The sequence below is a fragment of the Nomia melanderi genome, chromosome 9 (genome assembly GCF_051020985.1).
Source record: "Nomia melanderi isolate GNS246 chromosome 9, iyNomMela1, whole genome shotgun sequence".
NCBI classification, from domain to species: Eukaryota; Metazoa; Arthropoda; class Insecta; order Hymenoptera; family Halictidae; genus Nomia; species Nomia melanderi.
Window position 1 is genome coordinate 13668089 of NC_135007.1, and position 12054 is coordinate 13680142.

A 12054-nucleotide genomic window follows, 5' to 3' on the forward strand; every position below is an offset into this window, starting at 1 on the left:
TGTCGACGGACCCGATAGTCGCGCGGATTGGCGAGAATCGGAGAAGAGAAGGCAGCGACCGTTCGGGTGGTCCCGTGCCGATCCTCCGGGCTCTTCACCGACAGCGACACAAACACGCGCTGCCCCGGATGCCGTTCTATCTACCTGTACGCGGTTCTATACACACGTACCGCGTATCTCGCTCTCTCGATCCACGCTCTTTTCATCCCCCTCCTCTGTCTCCTCCACCTCCTGCCGATCCTCCTGCTCCTCCTCCCCCCGTGTCGCCGTTTCTCTCCCTCTGCCTCCGCCGCTGCCGGTTCCTCCCTCGCGCAGACACGCTCCATCGTCCTATCTCGTCCCGTCTCCTTCTGTCTCCCGCCCAAAGACTCGCAGCTCACTTAATGTCAAAAACATTGCGATTTTATCACCCCTTTCAATTAACTTAACAATATGCCAGATACACAACAAGAGATAGCCAATAGTTTCGCAGTGGTAACGGGTCCCGAGGTGGATCTGCAGTGTATGCTCGCGGGCCACCGGCCGGCCAAAGTTTCGTCCGTCCCGCGTCCAAACTTCCACGGCGAACACGGGGAACGCGACGGCACCGGGCGTGCACACGAGGGAACTCGTATATACCCACGTATGTATCAGCCGAGTGACGACGCTCTGCCATTGAGACCAGTCCGCTTTTCGGCGCGCGTAATTCCCGATCGCAATGTCACGGGCATTGCGCTCGCGATTCCCTCGCTTCCCGTACGGCCGACTTGGAATTCCGCGCGTCCATCTCATCGTGTTCCGTCGCCGAACAAGATCGAACCATTTCGAAACGCATACACGCGACTTTCAGGGTAACTTACAGACGTGAGACGTGGAGGTACAGCCTGCTGCTAACTTTCTTAATGTCCGCACTCCTTGCACCGGCAGGCATCATCCGCTGATAAGAAAAATCCGCCTCAAACGATCACATAAATCCTTCTTACCGGGGGGAAATCTGCTCGGCAGTCTCTGTAAGACTGCATCTCTGCCCTCCTGGAAAAGCGATCAAAACAGTCACCGTTACTCGCGCGGTTAACATCGCTGTCTCTCGTTTCTGATCATCTCAATACTTTATAAGACAGTCTATAAATATTGTTCATTTTATATATAGTTATCGAACTCATCGTTCTACGTGTTTTCAACAACCTGGTTTAAATGGATTAAATACAGTCCACACGGATTCAAGTCTCCTTTCGACAATCCTTAATACTTTAACCAGTCTCGAGGAACGGACACGCGCACACACTTCGATCAAGACTTAGAAGAAGACGGACCTCGAGGTCGCACCTAATCTCGAAACGAACGAATTACGAGCAACCGAACGGTCGATGGCGTAATGGACCGAGATTGCGGCATAACCGCGTTATAACGCGTTTTACCCCCCGTGGAAACCGAAACGCCTCTCCCGTGTCCCCGGAGTTCGCCTCGTCATTGTCGCTTTTGCGTCGTTCCTTTTTTTATCTCCTCCGGCACATCGTTTCCTCGTCGTTCTGTAGAACGCTAATAGATTCGTGACCGTCTTCGCGATCCGTTCCTCTCAGCCTCTCCGCATTCTTTCCACGTTCGGAGGGAACGCGATAGCAGCTTTCGATTGATTGTCCGGGGGACAAATTACGACGGCGCGGCGGACGTTTAGAGCCGCGATACGCGTCGATAGCGAAACGGCGGGACTACTATCGCAGCCGAGGCGACGCGACGTTAATGCCGCGTGCATCGCGGCGATATTACCCGCGGAGCCGATAACGGTGATACGCGTCCACCGCATAACTGCCTCGTTGCGCGTCAAATAACGCGTTAAACGCCTGAGTAACGGGAATCGCCGCTGCGCGGATATCCTCGGCGACGAAAGAACGTCGCGGCTCGCCGCGAGACACGGCGTCGTCGACGTTACCCGATCGTCGGTCCCCGTCGCGAGGAGGCGAGAGACACGGTGCTCGCGTAACTTCGAAACGACGCCACGTCCGCCGGTCTCGGAGATGCCGAGAATAATCTGCGGATCGTTTCAAGGACGTTCCCCGTCCAGCGACCTATCCACCGTTGCGGGCTTGGAATTCCTTCGAGTCACCTCGAGCGCTCGCGGTCAAGTAATTTGCCATCTTCTTCGACTCGCGTGCGCTCGCGAGGGCCCGCGCGCACGCGTCCAACGGCTCGCGTGTGTCCGTATCGTACGAGAGTACAGCCGACGACGATGATTTGACCGATAGAAACCGGCGGAAAGCGAACCGCTCGCGACGAGCGGCGCGAGGCCGAGCGAACTCGAACGTCAAGAGCCGATCCGAGATGCTCGCCGTCGATGATCGGCCGGATGAAACGGGCAACTGGCCACGATTTATCGAAACGATAGTCGGAAACGGTTCGATCGTACCGAACGAACAAAACGATCGACGATTATCATGCTCGCAATTACGATCAGCTTGCTCAGCGATTTCTCGTTCGACGGGAACACGGGCCGGGGGACTGGATAAATTAACCTCGTTAAGCGCTCATTTCCGCGTTACCATTTTCCCCTTTCTCTCTTGTTTCCCGGACGCGGCGCACCGAAATGTAACGGTGTCACGCATCGCGATTCGACACGCCAAAGTACTCCAGTCATGAATGAGGTACAGCTAAAGAAAATCGCCGCGTTTCCGCATTCTTTTCGTTACCGCCACGCGTTCTTCCGACCTAATTGGTTTCGCGGGGGGAAGAGGGGGCGTCCGGGTTGTCCGCGGACGCGTCTGGCCGGGCGTCCTGCTCGTTCACCCCGTAACCGTATCGCGAGCACGGTGTATCGGCCGGCTGGACCATTACGGAGCTACGCGGTCTATAAGCAACGGGGAGCGAAGTTACGGTGCGCGGCGTCCTGGCAAGGAAACCCCCGCGGACCTCGCCGGATCAGCCGATTGTCCGCTCGTAACTCGAGGTAATTAGAATCAGAAGTACCTACACCCTTGTTCCCTCGCTTCGGCTTCTTCCAGCTTCTCCCGGCTCGTTCGTCCTTTCCCTCCCGGCGGCCTCCCAGCCCCATCGAGCCCCCTCTTCTTTTTCTTCCCCGTGGCCGTGTACTCTGTCGGCTGTCTCGTCGCCCCATGTGGCGCGTTTGCATATACACGCGCGTGCGTAAGCGATGCGCGACTCGGCTTACCCCGCCGTAGACCGCGTCACCCATCCTCTTTCGCTCGTATTTTCTCCGTCCCTCCCCGCCGGCCGCCGGCCGGCCGGCCGGCCGGCTCTCTTTTTTCGTCCTCTCGCAGGGTATTCCCGGTCGCGCCGCCGCTGCGCCGAGCGTCCTCTCCCTCGCTCCTTACCGAAGATGCTTGCACGCGATCGCAGTTATTGCCAATCTCTCGCGACGTCCGATGAATCCTGGCAATGTCACGGGACGGCTAGTTTAGTTTCTCCCGCGGCGATGATCTGCGACGGGTCTAGGTGGTCTCGGACGTAATCTCTCCCCGTCGCGCGTCGCGCCGCTTAAAATTCCGATTCCACCCTCTTCCACGGCTGTTCGCCGCTGTCGCGCGTGTTCGGTCGGGCGAACTTTGTTGCACGAGTCATGGATTACCTGCCGAGCTCCGAGAGACGAGCGACGATCCGGGAGTAACCCGTCCGACCAGTAAATTCGTGGAATAGCCAACGTTCGCAGGTATTCAATCGAATGACGGATCGAATCGATCAAGGCTCGATCTCGCCAGGCGTGTCACTGCGTCGACGTCGTCGCGACAAGTGCGGTTTGCTCAGAGTTCACGGCTCGAACATGCGAATTCGCTTGCTGGGCTGGCGATCCGACACGCACGCGACTCTCCGCCGTCGTTCCGCGTTGTCCCTGCTGCGAGATCCAGGAAATGCGTGCCGACTTAATGAATAGGAAACGGCGGGTCCGCGAAGAACGGGGCATGGTATGCGAAGAATAAGAGGCACGCTCGCCTTCCCACGAAACGGAATGCAACCGAGCGTCGTTTAGACGCCGAACATGAACGGTTCTTCCCGCCGCGAAGCGCGCCAGGACTTTCTTTCTTTCCCGGGGAAACGCGAGACGAAAGTTCCCGCGAGGTTGTCGACAGCTGAAGAAGCTCGGCCGGAGTAAACTCATTTTTGCCGGGCGCACTTACCATCGAGAGATAGCGACGCGACGTAGAGCCGCTTCCTCGTGAATTTACGCATTGCGTTATCGGTTCTCCGTCACCCGGGCGGCTCGATTATATAGCCGGTCCTGCAATAAAGGTGTGACCCGAGCGTCGCCGTGTCGTTTGCCCGCGCAATCTTCTTATTCTCCTGTTGCTTTTTAGTTTTCCGCTGATCGGCCGGCTGGACGGACCGTTCGGCCGACCTGATGAGGCGGTCGTACCGCGTGGACGGAACACCCGGACGTGTAGGTCCACGAAGTGGCGTGGCACGACGTTGTCGAATCGAAGGCCAGCAGAGGTCGTCGAACGGCCGCCTCTCGTTCCCGGGTGTGGGTGGTTGAAAGAAGGCCAGACAAATTACCCCCGGCTTAATACGACAATGTGCCATCAACTTTGGCCTACACGCTGACAGTTACTATTTCATATACCTCCTCGTTTCGCCCGGGCCTCTCGTTCCCCTCGCTTCTCCGGTCCTCCTTCTTTCGGCCAGCCACCCGCCGCGTTCTTCTGCTCCGCCACGTGCGCACCCAGTCCTGGTAAATCGAGAGAAGCGGGTACTCGATTCAACGGACCTTTTCTCTTGTTTCGCGCTGTCGTGGAACGAACGCGCCGGACATCCGATTCGATCGACGCCGGAACCGAGCACGTTTAAGAAAAGTAGTCGAGGACATTTTAGTCGAAGATCTATTCGACGGACATGTTAGTCTCGTACCGATCGAAAATCATGAAGAATCTCGAGAAAAGGTGAACGCGACGACGAGGCTGTAGACATGGAAGTGGTCGAGAAAACTCGAAAGGAACGGAGGGATGCCGCTGGTGGACGGTAAAAGGGTTTCCTCTGCGTCCGTACTTTCTTCCTCGATTCCTCCCGTTCTCTGTTCCTCGTTTCATCACGAGCTTGGTCTTTCTTCGCTTTTAGACGCGTGAGAGATATCTCCGAATCATTAACGGCAATTAAAACATTGATCAACTGTGGAGTAGAGGCTGGCGTGGAGGAGGGACGCGCAGGCCAGGCTCTGAAAAGGGTTCCGTGCAGCCTGGAGGGTGAGCGAACCCAGGAGGAAGGGAGGACCTCATGCGGCGAGAGCATATTACTTCGCAGGAGGCTGCGTAGGCCCACCTCCTCTTCATCCAATCCTCTTTTCTTCGGTCTTTCCCTGCTTCTCCCTCGTTCTTCGCGAGTCTTTGTGGATGCCCTCCTCGAAGCGGCAGGGTTTCTCAACCGATCCTCGAACTTTCGCCGTCGGAAACCCTCGTCGTAGGACTGGCGGCGTGCAATTAGCGCGGAACGTTAATCGCGCGATCCCGCGGAGTTCGACGAGGTCGTCGCGATCGATCGCAATCGGGACACCGGCCGACGCGAGTCCGCTCGGCGCCGTTTAACCGCGGAATGGTTGATCGGCGAGGAATTCCGATTCCAGCGGTTTTTAACGCGGTCGCGTGAAACCGATTCGGAAATGGTGGCTCGTTGGGAAAGGTGGCGGTGATCGCGGTTGGCTTATTTCGGTGCAAAGAAGAAGAATCGCGGCTCGAGCTGACCGTTTAAGGCGCGCCGTATCGTATCCCGATGTAAGCGGCTAGCCAGTATCGAAGATCTCTATCGGATGAGAGATCGAGAGGCGAGCAGCAACTCGTGCGGCTGTCCGCATCCGGGTGTCGCGGAATAGCAGCTATCTCGCGTTCCGTGTTCCCATAGAACGAACGAACGAACGAACGAACGAACGAACGTAGGAACGAACGAAACGGACGAAGGAACGAACGAATGTATATACATCCGACTACGTACAGGCGGACAGAGAGGGAACGGGTCTGCTCGCGCGCGTTCTCTCGTTTCTATTCCTCGTTGGAGCGCGCGGCACGCAGCGGAGCCGGCGCTTCTTGCCGCGTCGGAGGGAGGCGGTGGCTCGTACGTGGAAAAAGGAAAGTGGAAAGGACGGCGGCGGTGAGTAGGGGCCGAGAAGCGCGCGGCAAAGTCGCAATTCCGGAATGGGAGAAGGCTAGAGAGTCGACCGCGTACGAATGCATAATACGGTACCCGGAGAACGACCCCCCTGTCAGCAATCGACGCGTAAACGCCGCTAAACAATCCCGGTAAGTGGCGTGGCTCGCCGCGAGAACACCTCTCCTATAGCTCGTAATAAGCTGTACGAGGCTCGTGCACGTAACGTTGCGGACGATGGAGGATGCGCGTCCACGTTGGAGGAAGGCGGAGGTGGCGGTGAATCGGCGCCGAGAGGATCGGCCGGGGAACCGAGTCGAACCGAGAAACCGCCGGAGAAAGGGAGACGGGAAGACAGCCGGCGAGATGCAGGGGAGGTGTCGGCGATCGTGTTGTCATTTCTCAACTGGTCTCACCCCCTCGCGTTTCGCTTCCTTTTCTCTCTCGTTGCCTCCGTCCTGTGGCGGTGTTTACCGCGCACCGTGCCCGTCGGTATAACTCCACCGCCGTGGGGCCCGCCGTGAGGCCCGCCGTGTCTCGAGCCGTCAAGCTATTTATTTAATATTGTCGCGAGTCGCGGCGGACTCATCCTTCCGACGTCCCGAGGATTCACCGACAGCCCGGCGATCCCGCCGCCACGCCGGAGATCGATGACGGAGACGGCGAACGCTCCCAACGGTTCGTTGTTCCGATGGTGTCGCTTCCTCGATGGCGTTCACGAATTCGCGGGAACCGATTCCCCGTTTCTCGCAGAGTACCGGTTCCTCTGCGAGCGACTCGAAGAGACGAGACGAGACGAGACGAGACGAGACGAGACGAGACGAGACGAGACGCGGAGAAAGAAGAGGTACGAGCAGTACCTTAAAAGAATTTAAATTGGTATCTGCCGGATAAAGAGTCGGGAATTACTGTAAAATTCGTCGATGCTCGCCCACGCGCGTTTATTACCGGAATCTCCCCTTTTTTTCCAGAGGTTCTCCCACCTCCCACGATCTGTCCCCTCTTCCGCGCGGCGTCGCGGGGTTAGCGGTTTAGGTTAAGTTCGTGAGGGACGCGAGCCCTCTTATTTACTTTACCGGCCCGCGGAGATCGTATAGACTCGATAAAGCATGCCCGCGACTCCGAAAGGATGCCTTCCTCTTATTCTTCTCCTCTCGCCCGGCGCTCCTCTCCGGCCCTCGCCCCTTTCCAATTGGCGAAAGTAAATTAACGCGGATTCGAGGTATTCGATTCCCATGTCCAGTCTTCCTCCCCTTCGTCTTTCTCTTCCACCGATATTCACGACCGCTTCGCCTCGCTGCGCGGAACGAACGATTCCGCGATCAATCGCGTGTACATAAAGCGGATTGCATTCCGCGCGACTCGTACGCGTTTATTTGCCGGGCCTGTTTCGGCCCGACAATCCGCGGACTCGCGTTTCACCGACCACTCTTCCCCCGGAATTCGACTTGGCCAGAATCCGCAGTCGTCTCCGGCTGTTGTTCGTCTTCGCGGTCCGCCGACCGTTCGACGGTGCTCTTCCACCACCGCAAGAGGGATTTTCGGACGGCCGTATCCGATTATTTAGCCGGATGGCCGATCTTGATGCACCGGCCGAATGCCAAGAACGAAACATTATTGGTGGACGCGCTCGGGATCCTCGCGGGATCGATGCTGTTCGCTGTCGTTATTCTCGCAGGCCGTCCCTCCCTTCCATTCTCCCGCGTCACCCCCGGCGGGAACCGTTGCGCGCGTCCCTTAAATTCCGTCCGCCTTTTTTCTCGTCTCGCGGGGAACGGAGGAACTCGCGAAGACGCGCGAATCAGCCGCGGAATGCAACCGGTGCCATGCCGAAAATTGAACCTTTCCGCGTCGCGATCGAAGGATCCGAGGTATTCCCAGATTGCTCGCATCGTCGAGCTCGCAACCGCGCGATAAACTGTTCGCTCCGCGAACGGTTCGCGCGTCTAGGATCGTTTCGTCGGTGTCGTTCGTCCGTTCGGCCGCGAATTTCCGCAGTTACCGCCTCGAATCGGTCGAGTTGCTCGTGTTCGCTGTGGGGGCTGTAGCTCGCGTCGCCGGCGAGAGGGAGAAGGAGCAAACAGCGGTGAAATTTCAGCCAAACGCGACGCTCGCGGCCGACTCGCCTGTTAAAAAGGGGAACCCGCGCGTCGCCGCCTGCCGGCTCGCAACGTCGGATAAAGACGGCAAGACCGATCGTCCTGGACTTCGTGCCTCTTCCCTCTCGATCGATCCCTTCCTCCTTTTTCTCTTTCGGGCCTGTTCCCCGGCGCGACAGAGGGAACGAGAAGGAGAACGAGGACGAAGCCATGGAACGAGAGGTTGGATTCGATGGAAAAGAAGGTGGACAAAGGAAAGAGATCGCGGAGGCGAAACGGAAAGAGACGAGGCGAAGGGGAAGGGGTCCGATCTAAATGCGGGCTCGAGCCTCGGCTCGGGCCTGGTTCGGGCCCGGACCCGGGCCCGGGTCTGGGTCTGGGCGCGGGCGGCCCGTTGATATCGAATTTATCAGGTGTCGGGTTGCAACCGTTCATGCTCTGTCCTTAAGCACGCATCCGCGCCGTTTTGCCGGACCAACGCGCCCGCAGGATCGCCGAAACTTCCATCCGATTTGCTACGCTTCGACCGACCTGCATCGTGCCATGCCTTTCCGTCCCGGCCGTCCGTCCTTTCGTGCCTCGGCACCAGGGAATTTCGATTTCGCTCAATGTCCGTCACGAAAGCGTTCCAACTCGGATTCGTACGGTGCCTGCCACACCATTCGATTCGCCTTTTTATTCCGTGGCTTCGAGTCGCGACACATCCGATAATCCATATCCGTCGCGCGCCTGCGGCATTCGGATGGTACGCTCGAAATTATCGGAGGGGCTTGGTCGTGTTGCTCAGTGAAATTACGGACACTTATATCCCGAGCACGCTTCGCACGGGATCGCTTAGATCGCGAAGATCCAAGAACTAGCTAGACGTTGATTAGGCGAGGCTCGAGGCACGGTTTCTTTGGTACGGTTCGGTTCGTCTCCAGGCGCACTCCTACCAGCTGGACTGGATTCCCTCTTGTCCCGTGTGCCCTCGGCCTAGCCTATATTCCCTCTCTGGCTGAAACTCTTTTACCGTGGCTCGCCGTCAGTCTCGGCGAGTCGCTTCTGTTTTCAGACTCGAAGCACGCGATCCTCGTTCGCATGTGTAACCGGCACGACCACCGTCTTCGCTCGCGTTGCGTCGTCGTGGTCGCTCGTTCGTTCGTACGTTCTTCCTTGGTTCCTCCGTTCGCTCGTCCATCCGCTCGTCCGAGCGTCGCTCGTTCCACGACAAAAGCGTGTTCGGCCGGCACACAACCATTAGGCTGTTGTACGCATCGCACCGCCACCAATACCGTCCTCGAACGTCACGACCACCATCCTCTCGGTTCGCCACCACTACCAGTTCGGGGCTAATTTCGTCGGCGCGCCTCGCTCTCCGGAATTATTTGCACCGGTGTGTGTTCACCGAACCCGATCCCGCCGGTTTAATGCTCGAACGGCGTTTCCCTGGAATTAGAACTAAACCGAGAGTTCGATACAACGTCGAAATCGAAATCGATCGGTCCCGTTCACCGACGGTGACAGCGACCCGTCGAACGTTTTCGGCGGGACTATAAATTACGGGTCGTCCTAGGACCACGATTCTTTTACCGATCGAGTCTCTCGTTGCTCCGGACGTTAATAGCAACCCGTAGAGTTCGGGCATGATTAACGATCCCAGCGCGCATTGCTTATAGTCACCGTGACGATTTACATATTACGGAGCGCGTCTTAATTTGACAGCGAGGATTCCAGCGCTGCGATTCTGGAAGGGGCGCAACCGGTCGAATCCCGGCGGTTGTATCGGTCGGGACGAGACGGGACGAGACGGGACGAGACGGGACGGGACGGGACGGGGCCGGACACGATCGATGAATGAACACGAGGCACGCCGTCCCGCGCGTGCTTTCGCCGCGGCGCGCAGTTTCGTAACATTTTTTACGGTCTTTCGAAAAGATCGCGGCAAACCCGGAATTAGAAATGCAGCCGGCCTTCAGCGGGTAAAGAAATGAAGCGATTCGTATGCGACTCGGGAACGCCGTACGCACGAGGATGTATACAGAGTACCGCGGCGCGGTACCCTTTTTACGACTCGCATCGAGTGACCGCTGGAGAAAGAGGGGACGGGTGAGATCGTGCCCGCGAACGACACGGAACTCGGTCCCCGGTCGAGTCCTCCTCCTCTTTCGGGCCGGCTCTCGAAAAGAGCGCGCGGGCGGAAGTTCCTAGCGAGTCGTTACTACCGGACGTGGCTCTTTTCTTCTTCGTATCCGTCCTATCTCCGCTCGCTCCGTTCTACTCCCCGCCGGCGATACGTGTGCCGTACGCCGCATGGTAACACGGCGGCCATCTCCGAAACAATCGGGGAGCTTCGCGGAATTTTAATACCGCCGCGGTCGCCGCTATGGCCGCGTTACACGAGTTCCATGTAATCGAGCCGCGCGATTCTGGAATTTCAAGCGGACGGTTTCGGCCCCTCAAAGCGGCTGGATTTTCGGCTTTCTCGAAAATCCGTCTGACCGGAACCGGGATTTTCTGGAGAGCCGACCGCTATTTTCCTGTCTACGCGGAAAAAGAACGCGGCGCGTACACGAACGCGAACACGGACACGAGCACGAACACGAATACCAACGCGAACACGAACACGAACACCGGCTGGAAGAAGAGATGAGAGTTGGACAGCGAGCCAGCCAGCCGAGCATCCAGCAGCGGAGGGCCTAGCGCGTCGATAAAACGACCGGATAGTCGTAAATTCGTTTTTGCTCATCTCCCCCTCCCGATTTCTACCTTTCGCGCCGCGGCGCGATCGGTAATTCGCTCTCTCCCCCTTTCCCCCCTGCTTCATCTCGCCCCTCCCTCTCGTGCTACGCTTAAACGTACATCGACTTTGCACGCGAACTCGCTTCGTGGAAGGGAAAAAGGAGAAGGAGGAGACCAGCCGCGGCAAGAGAGAGAAAGAGAGAGAGAGAGAGAGAGAGAGAGAGAGAGAGAGAGAGAGAGAGAGTGTGAGAGAGAGTGTGTATGTGAGAGAGAGAGTGTGTGTGTGTGAGAGAGAGAGGGAGAGAGAGTGTGTGTGAGAGAGAGTGTGTGTATGTGTGTGTGAGAGAGAGAGAGAGCGGCGAACAGAGAGGGTTGCGAGGCGAGGCGCGCGTCCCGAGAAAAATACTCGTGAAATATAAGCTGCGACACCGAGGGAGGGGGCAGTGCGAGATACGGATTAGGGTGCGGAGAGAGAACGAGACGGAACGAGAGGAACGAGGCCCCGAGATCCGCGATGCGTGAGGTAGAGAAGGACGCACGAAGATCGTTAAGGGAAGGAAATTACATCGGTGCTCTAGAGACCATTGGATTCCTATTAGCAATAAAATCGACCAACACCGTGCTCGGTGAACGGTTTCCAACGGCGGTCAGACAGACCGGTAACCGACTACTTCGGTTTCTCGGTTAAATGTCCTTCTTTTAAGTACTCGCACGCGAGATCGTAGCCAGATCGAACGCCCGCTCGACCGATTCGCTTCTCGGTTCGCCGGAACAACGCGAACGCCGAGCCCGAGCACCGCGATACCAGAGTCTAATTTGTAGATCGGCACTCGGAATTCCAAGATGACGGAATCGTTGTCGCACGAGAGAAAAAAGGGAACGACCGAGCGAATTGATCGAGAACTGGCGAGCCGGACGTATTTCGCAGCTGGAGGACTAAATCGGTCGTAGAGCGGCCGGCCTAGACGAAACCGCGGCACGCGAACAGTGCTCGACTTTATCGTTCTCGGCGGCTGGCGCGATTAAGATCGCCCTGGCGGCAATTTCGAGGCTAATAGCGTTGCCTCTCGAGGAAGTCGGAAAGAGGGACGGAACCTCGCACGGCGAGATTGAAAAGATCGACGATCCGGTCGGCCGGCTAGGGTCGGAACCATCTCGATGGTATTCAGAAGCC

The 12054-nt window shown here is 57.6% G+C and overlaps 1 protein-coding gene and 1 long non-coding RNA gene across 2 annotated transcripts in view; one reads left to right on the forward strand and one right to left on the reverse strand.

The window, feature by feature from the left end:
- LOC116433533 (protein dachsous-like) overlaps positions 1-12054 on the forward strand; it is a 221842-nt gene that overhangs the window by 44724 nt on the left and 165064 nt on the right. The gene's annotated exons all lie outside the window — the stretch shown is intronic.
- LOC116427279 (uncharacterized) lies at positions 250-1343 on the reverse strand. Its single transcript, XR_004235060.2, has 3 exons — positions 1165-1343; positions 840-1011; positions 250-379 (listed from the first exon to the last, which is right to left on the reverse strand). It is a non-coding gene; the product is annotated as an uncharacterized LOC116427279 (long non-coding RNA).